The following is a 16,276-nucleotide window of genomic DNA, read 5'->3' as shown; positions in this document are numbered from 1 at the left end:
AGTATCATTTACAATACAATAGGGTGCTAAATTTTCTTTGATTTCGACAGCCAGCAACCGATGTAAAATTTTGGATGAATCCGTTATTTTATTAACGTTTTTAATTGAATATTTCAATAAATATGATTACTCTACAAATCACTTGTTTTCATGCCCCCCCCCCCACCCCCACCCCCAAAAAAAATGAGAGGAATTATATGTCAAAGGAACATTCGGGAAAGATGGACGAAACTTAATTTAATTCTTTATTTATTTAAAGAGGATTGCCAACAGCCAGAGGCTACGCGTGGATCTCCTCAACATAGATATATATACAGATTCACAATTATCAAAGTTTTGAATACAAACATGTTAAACACAAGACAAGACAATATGTACACAGGTAAAATAGCTACGGACGTTTTACGTCCGTAAAAAATCCGTAAAACGTCCGTATTATACGGCACGTCTACGGACGAATAGTACCACGGACGTAAAACGTCCGTTGCTTCCCATCCGTAAAACGTCCGTAAAACGTCCGTAATACGGATATTTAGTACCACGTCCGTATTACGGACGTTTAGTACCACGGACGTAATACGGATGTTTTGTACCACGGACATATAACGTCTATTATAATTATGCATTATAATATATATATATTATAGTATATAACACACTTATTGTAGTATATATAACACACTTATTATAGTGTATAGTATAGTTTGATTTTTATGTAACAGTTGCATTGTATTGCTGAAACTTTTGATGGAACTGTCAATGATAAAATGCTATACTTTTTTTTAAGGTGATGATACTTTTTATTTGCATTTCCTTATATCATGTATATAGTCTCCTAGTGTTCTATCTTAAAAAAATATTCTGATGCAATACACATACAAGGATTTTGTCAAAGAACTTTCTGTCATACAGTGACTTGTTGTTTAACAAGTTGAATATTGATGATATCTTTTTAAACATTTTACATGATATTTCAAGAGTAAATCAACAATAATCAGAAGTATTTCAGTGGTGGTCTTTGGTTCATATTTTGCTTTCATGTATTAACTTGATAAAATAAGGCTCTTAGTTTTCTCTATTGGTCATGTCCAAACCCTTTCACAACACACTATATAGTTCATTTTTTTCATTGTTGGAGGACATATGGATACCTATAATAGCTCACTATCACATCATGTGAACTCTGGTGGATATTTTTCTCATTGGCAATTTAACCAAATGTCCTTACTTTTATAAGTCCTTTTAATTATATATCAAGAGTAATTGATCTCAAGAGTATAAATTGAGAATACTGTAATGTTTCCTTTTTACAGTTTTGAATGTATCCTTTTTCTTCAAACTTTCTTAGAACAAACATAATCTTCAATCTTCTTCAAAGTTCAAAATTTTATTTCCAAGGATTTATATTCACATTATAATTTCTCTACTTTCCAAGTCTATGAATGTCAAAATAAATGTCTTCTTTGTAAATTTAAACGTTCTATTTTTTGTAAAATTCCCAAGTTTGTGAGGTAGTCTTCTGTGTCCTGTATTCATGGTATTGGTTATTCTTCACCATGTTCACTGTGATGGTAACTGAAATAAAATATTCATAAAGAATATAAATCTAACTTCCATGAATTACATAAGCTAATTGTTATATGTTTGCAAATTCATTCTGTTAACATGGTTAATGCAAAATCATTAACTGGTCGTTTTTTTTTTTGCTTATTTGAATGTCTGGTGGCAAATATTTTATGTTTTCTAAATAACAACGTTAACTTATCAAAACATAATATTGGCCAGTCTGACTAGGTAAGTTTGTAATGTAAATGCTATGATAGTCTGAATTTCTGACATCTCAAGTGTGTGTGTATGGAGCAGAAGGAGGCGAGCAGAGTAAGGCTTAATGCATGCATTGAATCAGAAAGTGAGAAAAATAAGCAACACTGTACATGTACAATTAAACTTGAAACAGTTTTAGGTAGATAACATAAAATTATTTAAATTAACTGCAATCCTACAGATGAACTTACTTTGATATCAGGTCTGTTTTGCAGGGCATTCACACCTACATGACATACATGTTCACCAGTAATATCAATCCTTGCCAATAATGTCCTTTCCTTTCATTTGGTAACAAGCTAAAATTGTATATATATACAATGTATATAAATTAATCAAGAAGTCCAGACAAAAACTATATGTAGTATGAACCGATGCTCACTAATTTATACCTTTCCTATATACTTTTACTTTTAAGTAAATTGAAACAAAATGTAAGCTAACAACAGAAAGAAGATCAAGTTTAAGCTTATAAAAAAATCCTATATACATGTATGTGCAGATTTTAATAAAAGAACAACCTTTCAATGTACCTTGGCAATTGATAAACTTCAATTGAATCATAATTTCCTGTCAATATGCACATCTACATAGTATGTCCTTATTATCATGATTATCTACTAAGTTTCATGAAATTCTGTTGTGTGGTTTCAGAGGAGTTGCAATGACAAACTGTTGAAGTAGTAATAAAGCAAATAAGTTCAAAGGGGCATAACTCCTAGAAAAAAAATGAATTGTAATTTCCTGTTGATATGCACATCTACATAGTACAGTCAGAGCTCAGACATTAATAAGTCTGAATCTGCTTTTGACTCATAGAGGTCTAAATTTGTAAGTTTTAGGATTTGTCTCCCTTTAATGCAAGACAAAATACAACTTTAATAAGTCAACTATTGTTAAGCAAGAGATGATTGACCAGAATCAAAAAGTTGCAAATATTGACTCCTACAAGTCGATAAGTTACTAAAATTGGTTAACTTCAAGACCCACGCATATTTATAAAAAGGTCATGCATCTAAATCAAATAATGACAACATTGAAAGCCAATGCTTTGTCTTCTAAAGAAAAATATGAATGAGAGGCTAAAAAATGGGGGAATCATGTTAATTAACCTTACAATGCAACCACCTGGATCCACACTTAATGAGGTAAAACATCTGTGTTTAGTAAGGATGTTCAATTAGATAATTAAATATAGATAGCTCAAGTCCTTGTGAACACTCAGACAGGTTTTTGCTGTCATAGATGGTGTACTTTGGCCACCAAGTCAAGTTAAGTTTTTTCATCAACATAAATAGACCTAAACAAGTCTGTCATTTTGTGACTTAGATAAGTCTAAAATTGAAAACACGTTTTTATAATAAATACATGTTTTGACTTCTTTAAGTCAAAAACAGAAATCGACTTGTTTATGTCTGAGCTCTGACTGTAGTATGTCCTTATTATCTACAAAGTTTCATGAAATTCTGTTGTGTGGATTCAGGAGAGTTGCAATAACAAACTGTTGAAGTAGTACATTAAAGCAAATAAGTTCAAAGGGGCTTAACTCCTAAAAAAAAAAATTGAATCTTAATTTCCTGTCGATATGCACATCTACATTGTATGTCCTTATTATCTAAAAAGATTTCATGAAATTCTGTTGTGTGGTTTGAGAACAGTTGTGATGACAAGAAACAGGACTTGACGTCAGACAGACAGGTCAAAAACATTATACCCCCAAAACTTCGTTGAGTGGGACATAAAAATGCTGAATATCATGAAACTTAGTTAAATTGTTCATTTTTGTTGTTGTAAGCTCCCATTTGATTTTTATAAATTTAAGTTTGTCAGTTTCTGAGTTATAAGATTTTCTTCATACATGTCATAAAAAAAGGGGTGACTTTCAAGTTTTTGGAAATACATGTATCCTTAAAATTTCGTTAAACTTTGATGATCGATTTATAGCTATTAAGAAAACCTCCTTTTAGTTTTCTTTTTATAAATTTCTGATATACATAACATGTGACATTGAGAAATTATTGTTTGTTTGCAGTCTGACAACAGATTAACCAATTATTGCGCAACAGCCCAGTGTATTGCACAACAGCAAGAAATCTTTAATTGAATATACATGTAGATTCAATTCTTGAATTCATATAAACTGCTACTTTTGCATAGGTAATGTTTCTGTATTTAAAATCTGTAGTACTGGACATTTACTTTTGATATTTAGTATCATAACTTTCTTTACTTAAAAATTATTGTAACATTTAGGTACGCTACATGTATAAGTCGTTCCCAAACCTAATTACAAACATTAATGTGTAAACTATGTAAAAGTTTCAGTCAATGAACCATGATGAGGGGGTGGGGCTATATAATCTCCATGGAAACAATACTTGCAAATGCCAATAAATTTGCATACCAAATATTATTGACTAAACATAAGCAGTTTATCTTAAACTGATCTAATCACAAACTAATACATGTAAACTAAGATAAGTTTCAAAGTCATTAGACTGTGACTGAGGGGGCGAGGCCAAATATTCTCCATGGAAATGAGATGTGCCAATGCTTATACAACTGAATACCAATTAACATTGCCCAACCACTAATGGTTCCCCTTGAACTGACCTAATCACAAACTAATACATGATAACTTAGAAAAAATTTCAAAGTCAATAGACCATGACTAAGGGGGCGGAGCCAAATTATCTCCATGGAAATGAGATATACCAATGCTTATACAACTGCATACCAAATATCATTGACTTACCACTTGTGGTTCCCCATAAACTGACCTAATCACAAACTAATACATGTATGAGCAAAAGTTTCGAAGTCAATAGACCATGACTGAGAAGGCAGGGCCAAATAATCTCCATGGAAATGAGATGTGCCAATGCTTATACAACTGCATACCAAATATGATTATCCTATCACATATGGTTCACCATAAACTAGACCTAATCACAAACTAATACATTGTTGATGCCGTCGCCTCCGAAGCTACAGTACTACATATTTTTTGGTTCAGAAATAGTACATAGATGCAAAAGTAGCTGTGTAACCAATTTCAAGTTCTTTGACTACATTTATTCAGAAACATATAATATGTCAAATATTTATTTACAATCCAAATTAGGACCTGTATCAAGGAGTAAGAAACTTGTCAACATTTAAGTGAAGCACTAATTATAAGAATTTTTGCATACATGTAGCAATATAATATTTCCTACAGAAAGTAACCAAAAGTTAGTGTGCAATAAATTCTATTATTGCATAGCAATATAATATTTCCCACAGAAAATAACTAAAAGTTAGCGTGCAATAAATTCTATTATCATATACTTAGACTTAATAACATATGATTTTTACCGTATGATAATACATGTAGCATTAAATTAAAGTATTTTCTATATTTTTTGAATTGGTGCTTAGCGGGCTGATATGAAAAGTTTATCACATGCTTCGATTGTTATCACATGCCTTTCCGTAACGTTATCACATGGCATTCCGGTAATACTCGGCAAATTCCGGAAAATACACCTTAATGCTACGTTTTCAGTGAAAAACATTACAAAGTAGTGTACAAAACAATTATATGAATACTGGAAAGTATATTGTGTAAAATAATTAAATTAAATTAAAAAAAAATATTAAATAAATGCATTTTTTAAGTTTTTCTGAAACATAATTTAGAAAGTTACTTTAAAAAAAGTCGACTTTTCCAAACAATTTTCATCATGTATATTGTTGAATTATTTTTTTGTCCATTCGTCCATAATAAAATGTTGGGTTTTTTTTTTCTCTCTGTTGAGGCATATGATAGAAAGATTTCTTATTGAATGTATCAAATTTTGGGTCCGACGTCCGTGAACTTTGTACTCTTTCAAGATCTTTTCGGGAACCACGTAGAAGGATCAATATATGAATCTGTTATTTTTCTCTACTGTTGAAGCATATGATAAAAAGACCATAACATGTCATTTTTCATATCGCATGTATTATCAGCCATGCGGCTCTTGGGCTGATATTGAACCTAGGGCTGATAATACATGCGATATGAAAAATGCCATGTAATAATCTGATAATATTGCACTAGTGCAAAAATCTTCAAAAAATCATGACGTTATCAATGACAAACTCTTAGTTTAAACCAATTTTTACTTTCAAATATTATATTGCTATACAATAAAAGGGTTATTGCATGAATATTGGGGTATATTGTCCCTCGTAGAACATAATATATTGCACTCGCAAGCTTTATATGCAATATAAAATTCAACTCGGGACAATATTCCCTAATATTCATGCAATAACCCTATAATATTGCACCAGTGCAATACATCTTCAAAATTATTGCATGAATATTGGGAAATATTGTCCCTTTTAGAACAAAAATTGCACTCGAAGCTCGTGCAATATAAATTTTACTCATGACAATATTCATGCAATATCCCTATATTATAACTACAATTGCACAATATTAATCACTTTACCATAAGTTATTATAAAAAAGAAGATGTGGTATGATTGCCAATGAGACAACTATCCACAAAAGACCAAAATGACACAGACATTAACAACTATAGGTCACTGTATGGCCTTCAACAATGAGCAAAGCCCATACCTATTGCTTGGTGTCAAGGTAATTAAGAATCTCAAATTTGATAAAAATAATTAAGCACGTATTCTTCATTTTGTGGTTTAAAGTTTCTTTAGACAAGTAAGATGCTGAAAGAATATAATATACAGATATAAACAATACCAAATATTCACATTATTTTTTCAAAATGGTCTCAAAGCTTCAAATTTGCAATTTCTTTAATGAAAAATGCACCAAAAAAAAATAATAGCTGTAACACTTCGGTTTTGTACATTTCATGAGCAGGAGATTATCATGATTATATAATTTAGTCAAATACAAACTTATAACTCCATAAAAGTATCGTGCTTAAGCCTTTACATAAATTTCAAGAAAATCAACCAAAAACTGACCAAAAAAGGACTCATTTTTGCGGAGTTATCTCCCCTTCCAATGTTAATTTCCAAAGGAAATATAAAATGCCACTTTTGAGTTTTCCTCAAGTTAGATTTTATGGGACTTTTTTCTGTGTATATAAAGGGCATAACGCTATAGATTAGAACTAAAACATTTTCTGTTTTAATTAGTTTGAGGTTAATCGTTTCCTCCATAATGATGCTTTTTGACCCCACCCCTTTACTCCATAATGACGCCTTTTGACGCCTGTGTAGTACCTCAGTTGAAACGCATTGACTACAAAATGTCTGCATATTAAAAAAGACTTTAAAAAAATTGTATCCAATATGAAAAGGATATTCAGGAGAATATCTGACTTGAATTTCATTGATGAAATGTTCGTTTTTACAATGCATTAATACTTTAAACCTGATGATTTTTTTTTTATTGAAAAAATCCTATGCGAATCAAGTTTGTAAAAAAAAAAAATCCATGGAGGAAAGGGTTAAATCTTAGTTAAATTGTTTATGGTTTTGTAAAAAAAATAATTTGTCACTTCTAACTGTTAACATGGATAATTTTCAAACTTGCCCACAACAAGAATCAAAACTTGGAACTCTATGACCTCAAATTTTAAAATAAATCTTGGAAACTACATGTCCATGATTTACCGAGTTTGACAAGAGAGCAAAATTATCAAATAAACTAGGCATCATTTTAATATAAACATACCTCTCATCACAAAATTATTCATTGACTACTGCTCCTCTGTGCTCATATGCACATAAATCAATATAATGACAATCTATGAATCCACTATATAATCTAGACAGCAATGACCCAAATGAATTCTGTTCTGTTGCTTATCTTCTCCTACTTCTCAAAGTACTTGTACTTGTACATTCTTTGAAAATGCTAAAAGAAATAATGTTTAATGAAATGAAGTTATAATATCTGCCAAAATTGCATTTAATATTTTATCTTGCAAAATTGGCTTAGTTTTGATCTTTTAAACTAGACCAACAAACTTTCCCTGAAAAAAAAGGATAGCTCTTCTTAACCTGGTAAACATTTTAACTCCAGGTCAAATTTGCTCTGAATGCTTTAGTTTCTGCTTTCAGAGATACATGTATAAGCCAAAAACTGCATTTTACCCCTATGTTCTATTTTTAGTCATGTTGGCATGTTAGTTAGCAAGAGGGGTCATCCGACACATATTTCTAACTAAATAAGTGTAATTAAGTGGTTCAATTTGTCTTATCTTGCTGTTTATCATATTTTTTTTTGTTCTGTTTTTTATATTTTACATTGTATAAATCAGTCTCTTAGTTTTCTTGTTTGAATTGATTTACAAATTTGTGATTCTCATATAGGGTCCTTAAAAACTGAATATGCAGTATTGGCTTTGCTCATAGTCATTGTTGAAGGATGTAAAGCATTTAAAGTGACCTATTGTTGTACATGTTAACAGTTAACTTCGATGTCACTTGATTTCTGGTGGAGAGTTTTCTTTTCTTGTTAAGGGTGCAATCAAAAGTTGCAGGCTTGACATAAACCTGAAATCAGGTCATGTGCACACCCCTGAAGACATGATACCTGCACATTTTTCATAATCAAAGTTGTATGAATTTCATAGATTTTTACCTGGTCTTAACTTTCAAAAAAAATGTTCATGCTTCAGGGTACTTTCGCCTGCTCCATAAAGAGCTACAGTGTCTGCAAATAAGTTTTCAATTTTCACTGCCAAAAAAAACAGACTGTTTACAGTGTTGTCTCCCCTCAAAACATGTATATTTAATCTAATTTTTTTAATTATTTTAATCATTCAACCTGCTTTAATTGAAGTTAATTAATATATCTTTACAACCAAATACAAAAAACATGATACTTTTTCACCAATTATGTTGATAAAAAGGGACTTCCCTCCATGTTTATTTTTAGTTGGGGAATAACCCCTAGTTTTTATACGAAACTGTTTATAGCAACCTAAACAATATTTTATTTTGAAAATAAGGGAGCTACCATTTGATTTTTATGGGGGGGGGCTAGGATGAAATTTGAAAAAAATAGGCAGGACAGGAGTTTTGAGTGTAAAAAAAAGGCAGGATGAGACTTTGCAAAAAAAATGCAGGATGACAATTTAGGTAAAAAAAAGTCGGAATAAACTAATAACATGAATAAAAAAAGGCAGGACCGAATAGAGTGAAAAATAAAAAGGCAGGACAGAAATTACAACTGAAAAAAAATGCAGGACAAAATTTTTCATCCTAGCCCCCCCCCCCCCCCCCCTAAAAATCAAATGGTAGCTCCCTAATTATGTAATTTAAACATTTATTATCATAATTACAATATGACAGATTTATAAGTGGAAAAAAGTGAATTTACACTTTTAAAAATTCCTCTATTTTCTCATTCACTATCACCATGATCACCACATTTTTTGTATTTTTATATTAACATTACGTACATGCAAAGCAGACCTTTCACCTTCTCAAGGAGTCCACTTCCCATGTACAAGAGGAGGCCCAAACAGCTTGATTTTGAGTAAGCTAAAAAAAAGTTCAAATAGATTATGATACACTAAATAAATACATCATGATACATAAATTACATGTACATAATAATTTAATAATAAATATGAATCCACAATCATCATGATCATGGTTTCAGAAATGACACATCAATTTAAATCAATAGATATCATACATCTGCATTGGCTAGAGGTACATGTATAGGGGGAGGGTTAAGATCTCATAAACATGTTTAACCCCGCTTGAATTTTGCGCCTGTCCCAAGTCAGGAGCCTCTGGCCTTTGTTAGTCTTGTACTATTTTTAATTTTAGTTTCTTGTGTACAATTTGGAGTTTAGCATGTTTAGTATGGCGTTCATTATCACTGAACTAGTATATATATTTGTTTAGGGGCCAGCTGATGGACGCCTCCGGAATTTCTTGCTGCATTGAAGACATGTTGGTGACCTTCTGCTGTTGTCTGCTTTATGGTCGGGTTGTTGTCTCTTTGACACATTCCCCATTTCCATTATCAATTTTATGTATATTAACTTTTTATATCAGTGTTTCTAATTTCTGGGTAGTCTAGTAGTCCAAATTATTATGACTTCTGGGTAGTCTAGTAGTCCAAATTATTATGACGTCTTGAAAGGCTATTATAATATTATTTTTTGGACGCTCTACTCTAATGTACAGTAAGGCGTCAAATAAAAAAAATGTAATAGCCTTTCAAGAAGTCATAATTATTTGAACTAGGTAGTCTAGATAAGTACAAATTTATGTAAATAAGGGCAAATTTGCAGACTTTTATTTTTTATATAAATTAAATATTAATTATATTCATTTGGATTTTACGCAAGTCATGCAAGTTGGGCAAGGCCATTCTTTGCAGGAGTATATTTTACAGATTTTAACCATTTTTATATAAAGTAGGGCAATTTTTTTTTTTAAAGCAGGACGAGTTGGTAAGGAAGCCACCACTTGACTTTTATGGGGTGGGGGCTACGATAAAAATGTTATCCTGCATTTTTTTTTTAAAGTTGACAGAACTCCAGTTCCGCATATTTTTCAAATAACATCCAAGCACCCCCCACACAGGCACTTGTCTCAGAAAAAAAAATCCTATATATATGTATTAAATATGGGCAGGAATTCACTAATGCTACTTTAGTGTGACATTGTAAGAAAAAAATAAAAATCATTATAAGCTTCTAAATTTTTTACAAATTATTGCTACACATGGTGTCCTTCTATTTGTAACCAAAAAAATCATTTTTAAACTTGCGTCAGTTTGGAACCAAAGCAAATAATGAATTTGGAGCATGTAACATGGACTCTTTTTCCAAATTGAGATTAATGATTCCTTAACTTATTCAACATTCAATATCATATGTATTGATCACAACACATTGTCTATCATCAAAACTCTAAAATGTATATTTTCATTTCTTTCAGAAATTTTGTGAAAACAAGTTTCCTCTACTTTTCTGTCAATGTTACATGCAATGTTTAAGAGATAAATACAGTAAGAATCATTTTCTTTCTGAACATGTAAAGGCTCTTTTTCATTGTGTTACCCTCATATTAAAAAATTGTATTACTATTTTTGCAATTATCTCATTTCTGTCAATAAATAGTGACTTAAATGTTGCATGTAACGTGGACACAAAATGTATGAATAATGAACCATGCCAGAATTGACCTTAAAAGATATAAAAAGCCTCCAAACAACCATCTGAATGTAAATTATACAATTATACTGCCACATTTCTCATATATGATATTATTTAAATAGTGGTTAATACCAAAACCATTCACCTAAATTTCAGACAGCAGACATATTTTTTAACTATACCAGTAGTTATGCTTGTTCATGGTGGTACACTATGGAAGGCTAAATTAAAAGATATTCAAATGTCAAAATAACCAGAAAAATAAAATTAAGACCAAAGATAGATCAATTGATGAAGGAGTCATCCAAAATTTCCACAACATGAAACATTTTTATATCAGTAAGTAAGCAACCCGTTTTTTTTATGCACAGGGATGAGATTGATAAGAAGACAACCACACAACCATCAGCATCCACAAGTTTCTCACTCAATAACTAATACTGACAAAGTAAGGGTTCAAAATGATTACATGTATCCCTCATTCATGTGACACAGTCAGTTACACTTAAAACTAATAGTTTTAAAAACCAAGACAAAATATGGACAAATCTACGAGAGGTTGATACAGCTGCATTTATTGAGAATCTTATTTTCAATCGTTTACATAACTTCTATAAAGAACAATTTGGGTTTCATCTTTGAGGTTGTTGTCTGATATACATATTACCCCATATCTCGTTTTATTTCTGCTGGTTAATCTTACATTTATGATAACTTTTAAGGTTTAAACAATAAATTTTATTTCAAACATTCAAAACAAGTTTCTTGTTTCTTGTTTTCTGTCTCCAACATCTTCAACTATCTATCTGAAAAAATAAAAAAAACAAAACAACAATTAATCTACCCTCAATCAGAACCAAAATCCATGCATAGATTATAAAATTTACAATAATATAGAAACTCTCAAATATCTTGTTTTGATTTTTCAATGCCATTTCATCTTGAAAACTTGTTACCTAAACTACAGGAAGCCACAATTTAAAGGGCCCCATAATGACCAGTGTAAAACAATTCAGAAGAGAAAACCAACACCCACTAGACCATAGTCCTGTTTTCATCTTTATTTGGCCTTCTTTTACTTTTTTGTTTCATTAGCGTCACTGAAGAGTCTTTTGTAAACGAAAAGCGTTTCTGGCCTACAAAATTTCAATTCTGGTATCCATGATGAGTTTATTATTATTATTTTGAAATCAGAAGGAGCCTGAACCTCTTATAATGCAAAAGATATTCTGGAATGTCAATTATTGGCATAACAATTAAAAAAAATGTTACAAATTGAATTCCTCATGATTTCTATAATGAGCATCAGTAAATACACATGATACATGTGTTGACTGGTGATTGAAAAGGGATAAATAAACAAGATTTTGAAATAACTATCTTCTACACTGCTGTAGAATGGTCAAATTGGAGATCACTAGTATGTCTGCATACACAGTCACCATCATCTGGTTTTCTTACACAGACAAACACTACTATCTGACTGGCTGAAAGGACCGTCACCACCTGACTCACTAATAGGGACCTTATCAGACTGGCTAACACAGACATCATAATCTGCCAGGCTGATAGGGTTATCACCATCTGACAGGCTGAAAGGGATATCACCATCTGACTAGCTGACAGGGACATCACCATCTGACTGGCTGACAGGGACATCACCATCTGACTGGCTGACTGGAACATCACCATATGACTGACTGACAGGAACATCACCAACTGACTGACTAATATGAACATCACCAACTGACTGACTAATATGAACATCACCATCTGCCAGGCTGACTAGGACATCACCATCTGTTGGCTGACAGGGACATTACCCTCTGACTGGCTTACAAGAACATCACAGACTGACTGACTGACTGACTGACAGGAACATCACCAACTAACTGATTGACTGATATGTACACCACCATCTTCCAGGCTGACAGGGACATCACCATCTGTCTGGCTGCCAGGGACATCACCATCTGACTGGTTGACAGGGACAGTATCTTTTTGCAGCATCTTCCTGAGAGTTTTCTTCATCACATTTATTGCTGATTATCTTTTTCTTTCTTAGGTTTATATTGCCTGTAGATTTTTTTTTTAAATTGCATGTAAATTTTCAAGACTGACACCAATTTTGTTGTCAATGAAGAAAATACACTTCTAAAAAGAATATCTATATTTAGAAATAAAGATGAAGTTTGATGGTGGTAAAACAAGTTAAATTATCAATAATCTCTTTATAGAGCAAATGAGTTAGTAAATGTTATCAGTTCTGTTCATGCGTGTAACATTGACAGAAAGTAAAAGGTTGTATGTCAATGTTACATACATGAAGACCAGAAGATGAAAGTGGTGTGCTTAATAGTCAACTTTGGAGAAATAATAAAATTGCTGCCCAGTAATATCTTATTAATCATTTAGGTTATAAAATGTTATATAAATCTCTGACTTTAAGGAAGTAATACCTTTGCATGTAACATAAAAAAATCTTGACACAAAATATTGTTGTCAATGTTACTAACTAGTGTTAAAAGACAAATTAAACAGGAAAACAGGAAAACGCTTTAATTTTGTAAAATAAAAATAAGATAATAGTTCCATATGGCAGTAAGTTTTGTTTACGCATGTAACACTGGCCTGAACATGTAAAAGTCTAAATAATAGACTCTGTCAATGTTACATACACAATTTCTTAATGAAAAAAAAGTTTAATTTGGGTTTACTTTATACATTATTTTTTAAAATAAGTATCATAATAATAACTTTGAATATTAAAAATTAGATTAACTGTTGATTTCAACACAGTAAAATCTTCTCATGTAACACAAAAAAGGACCTGATACAAAAATCGTAGTCCATGTTACTCATAAAGTTATCATAGGAGCATCAAAGAAATTGTGTGATGACAATATTTCAGATGTTAGTCATTTATAAACTCAGATAAACTCATTTTAAAGCTCATAACAGAGGTTTGGAAATCAATGCTTTTAAAACATTATAATTCTGGGTTATGTATGTAACATTGACAAGAACACCAACAAATGATGAGGACAAATTGCTAGTCAATCAGGAAAAAAATAAACACAAATAATTAAAACTCATTTATTTCTTTAATATCATTTTAATGAAGCAAATTTAAATTTCAACAAGATTTTATTGATTGAATAATTGTATGCACATTTATTAGGTTGTAGCATGTAACCTGGACGCAGAAGATGTGTCAATGTTACATGCCTTTAAACGATAAGAATTACAAGTAAATATTGTAAAGTCTAGAATCAAGAAAGATCAACAACTTCTCTGTTAAGAATTCAGCATAAATTTACATTTGATTTAATATTATGCACTGGCCAATTATGCTTTAAGTGTAATAAAGTAATATTGTTTTTATTCTGGTGTCAATGTTACATTTTATGTTTTCAAATTAAGTGGCCAGTTATCTTTATAATGCTGAGAATGAATACAAGTACTAGTTAATCAAATTGGCAATTAATCTGTGGTAGTTCATGTAAAAAATTAGATTGATAAGGCAAATCGTACAAAAAAAAAGCTTTTGCATGTATCATAGACACCTTTCCTTGGTAAATATTTTCGTGTCAATGTTATGTACAGAAATCTCTCCAGCAATAAAATGAATATCGTAAGGGTCAAACCTGTTTAAATACAAGATAAACTTATATTTTTTGACAAAATTGCAAAGCAAGTCACACATCATTATCAAAGAACCTAATTTACACAAAAAGTGCATGTAACACTTCATTGTGAGGTCAAATTAACCTGGTCCCACTCTCTTATCATCTGCTTGATCACTGGTAGATGCCAAGTGTGAAAGATGACAAAGCCACATTTTAATGTAATTGTCATTGGGTTGAAATGTGAAAAAAATAATTAGGTTAATGCTTACTATAAAAAGTATACAACTGTTATAAAAAGATGAGTATTATTGGGCAGTATTGACACGAAAATGAAATAAATTTTCTTACCTTCTATATTTTTCAAACTTCAGTTGATTGATAAAAATCATGAAATCCTAATTGTAACCATTGTTGACACCTTTCAAAATTTGCCATGCTGGACCAATAACCTGTTTCCAAAGCTCATCAGCTAATGAAAAGGTGCATGTAACATTTGTTGACGGGAAAAGTTACATGCACTTGTCCATTTTCAAACGTATTTTATTTGCAGCTATAATCGGATTCTGTACAAAATGGGGTTTCTAAATGATAGACCGATCATTTTGCAGTTGATTTTGAACTATTATAGTAGCACAATTCTTCAGGCATATTCTAAATATGACTAGGGGTTTTGCCACTGCAGAAATGTCACACTTTTTGTCTACAGTTTTCAACTGCCAGCACATAACAAGTGCTGATTTTTTGTTGATTTTTTTAATTGGATCCATTTTTTTTGCATGTGGCAATAAAGACTAACCCACTTTGATATTTAAACAATGTTTATTCTCCATATTTGCATGATTTCTTTATTTTTTAATTGGATAAACACTATTGACCCTAAAATTTCACTAGCGAATTCCTGCCCATATGTATTATATTAAGGTATATATATAGGGAATTTTTTTTCTGAGACAAGTGCCTGGGACATGGTGACCCCCCACCTCCAATAAAACTCACATGGTAACTCCCTTAACAAGAGTGGGACATTTTTAGAAAGGGAGACGTGTTGTTAAAAAAGTAGGCCGTTTTGGCAGTGGGTCGAGTTGACTTGCGTCCGTTCTTGCCAATCTTCTGATCTTTGTCATGTTTGTCAGACTGATTTTCGGATTTGCATGCGATGAAATTTATAAATTCAAATGTTTTTTCGTGAAAAGTATACCACTAGCATCTTCTTAAATATTTGCATGATAATATTTACCTTTCGGTGCGCTTTCCAAGTACAAAATAGCGGGTATGTAAATAATCCATCAAAAAGACACACAACTTTCTTGTTTAAAACCCGGTTTCTTCAAGTTAATCGACAAGCAAACCATTTCAATTTATCTGTTTATAATAACTTGTTGATCCAACAGTTTTGAAAAACCAGAGGTCCTCGTATTATCTATCAGACTAGTATACATCTTTCCATTCTTTTTAACTGTAAAACTTGAATTCAGCCAGCAGCCGACGAGCGTCCATGGATGGAGTTGCGTCATAGTGTAAAAAACGGCAACGGTGATTTTTCCGGGTTTTCGTATTCCATTTGTCAAGCTTTCGAGAATACACTTTACGATCATTTACGTATATATGATTGAGAGTTAGTCCGGAACCCGGTCTGGAATCAAGAATGGGGATTTAAGTATTGAAAATAAATACAAA

At 31.6% G+C, this 16,276-nt stretch overlaps 1 long non-coding RNA gene across 5 annotated transcripts; it reads right to left on the bottom strand.

Annotated features, from left to right (window-relative positions):
- Positions 1 to 1,368: 1,368 nt before the first annotated feature.
- LOC139522979 (uncharacterized) lies at positions 1,369 to 16,074 on the bottom strand. 5 transcript variants are annotated; one of them, XR_011664540.1, is made up of 5 exons: positions 15,837 to 16,074; positions 9,255 to 9,336; positions 7,520 to 7,702; positions 2,016 to 2,123; positions 1,369 to 1,575 (listed from the first exon to the last, which is right to left on the bottom strand). It is a non-coding gene; the product is annotated as an uncharacterized lncRNA (long non-coding RNA). The 5 variants fall into 5 exon arrangements; XR_011664539.1 differs by having other exon boundaries at positions 9,268 to 9,336; XR_011664541.1 differs by having other exon boundaries at positions 9,275 to 9,336; positions 15,837 to 16,073.
- Positions 16,075 to 16,276: the final 202 nt, after the last annotated feature.

The sequence above is a fragment of the Mytilus edulis genome, chromosome 5 (genome assembly GCF_963676685.1).
Source record: "Mytilus edulis chromosome 5, xbMytEdul2.2, whole genome shotgun sequence".
NCBI lineage: Eukaryota > Metazoa > Mollusca > Bivalvia > Mytilida > Mytilidae > Mytilus > Mytilus edulis.
Note: the sequence above shows the minus strand (reverse complement) of the source record. Positions and strands in the feature narration are given on the sequence as shown.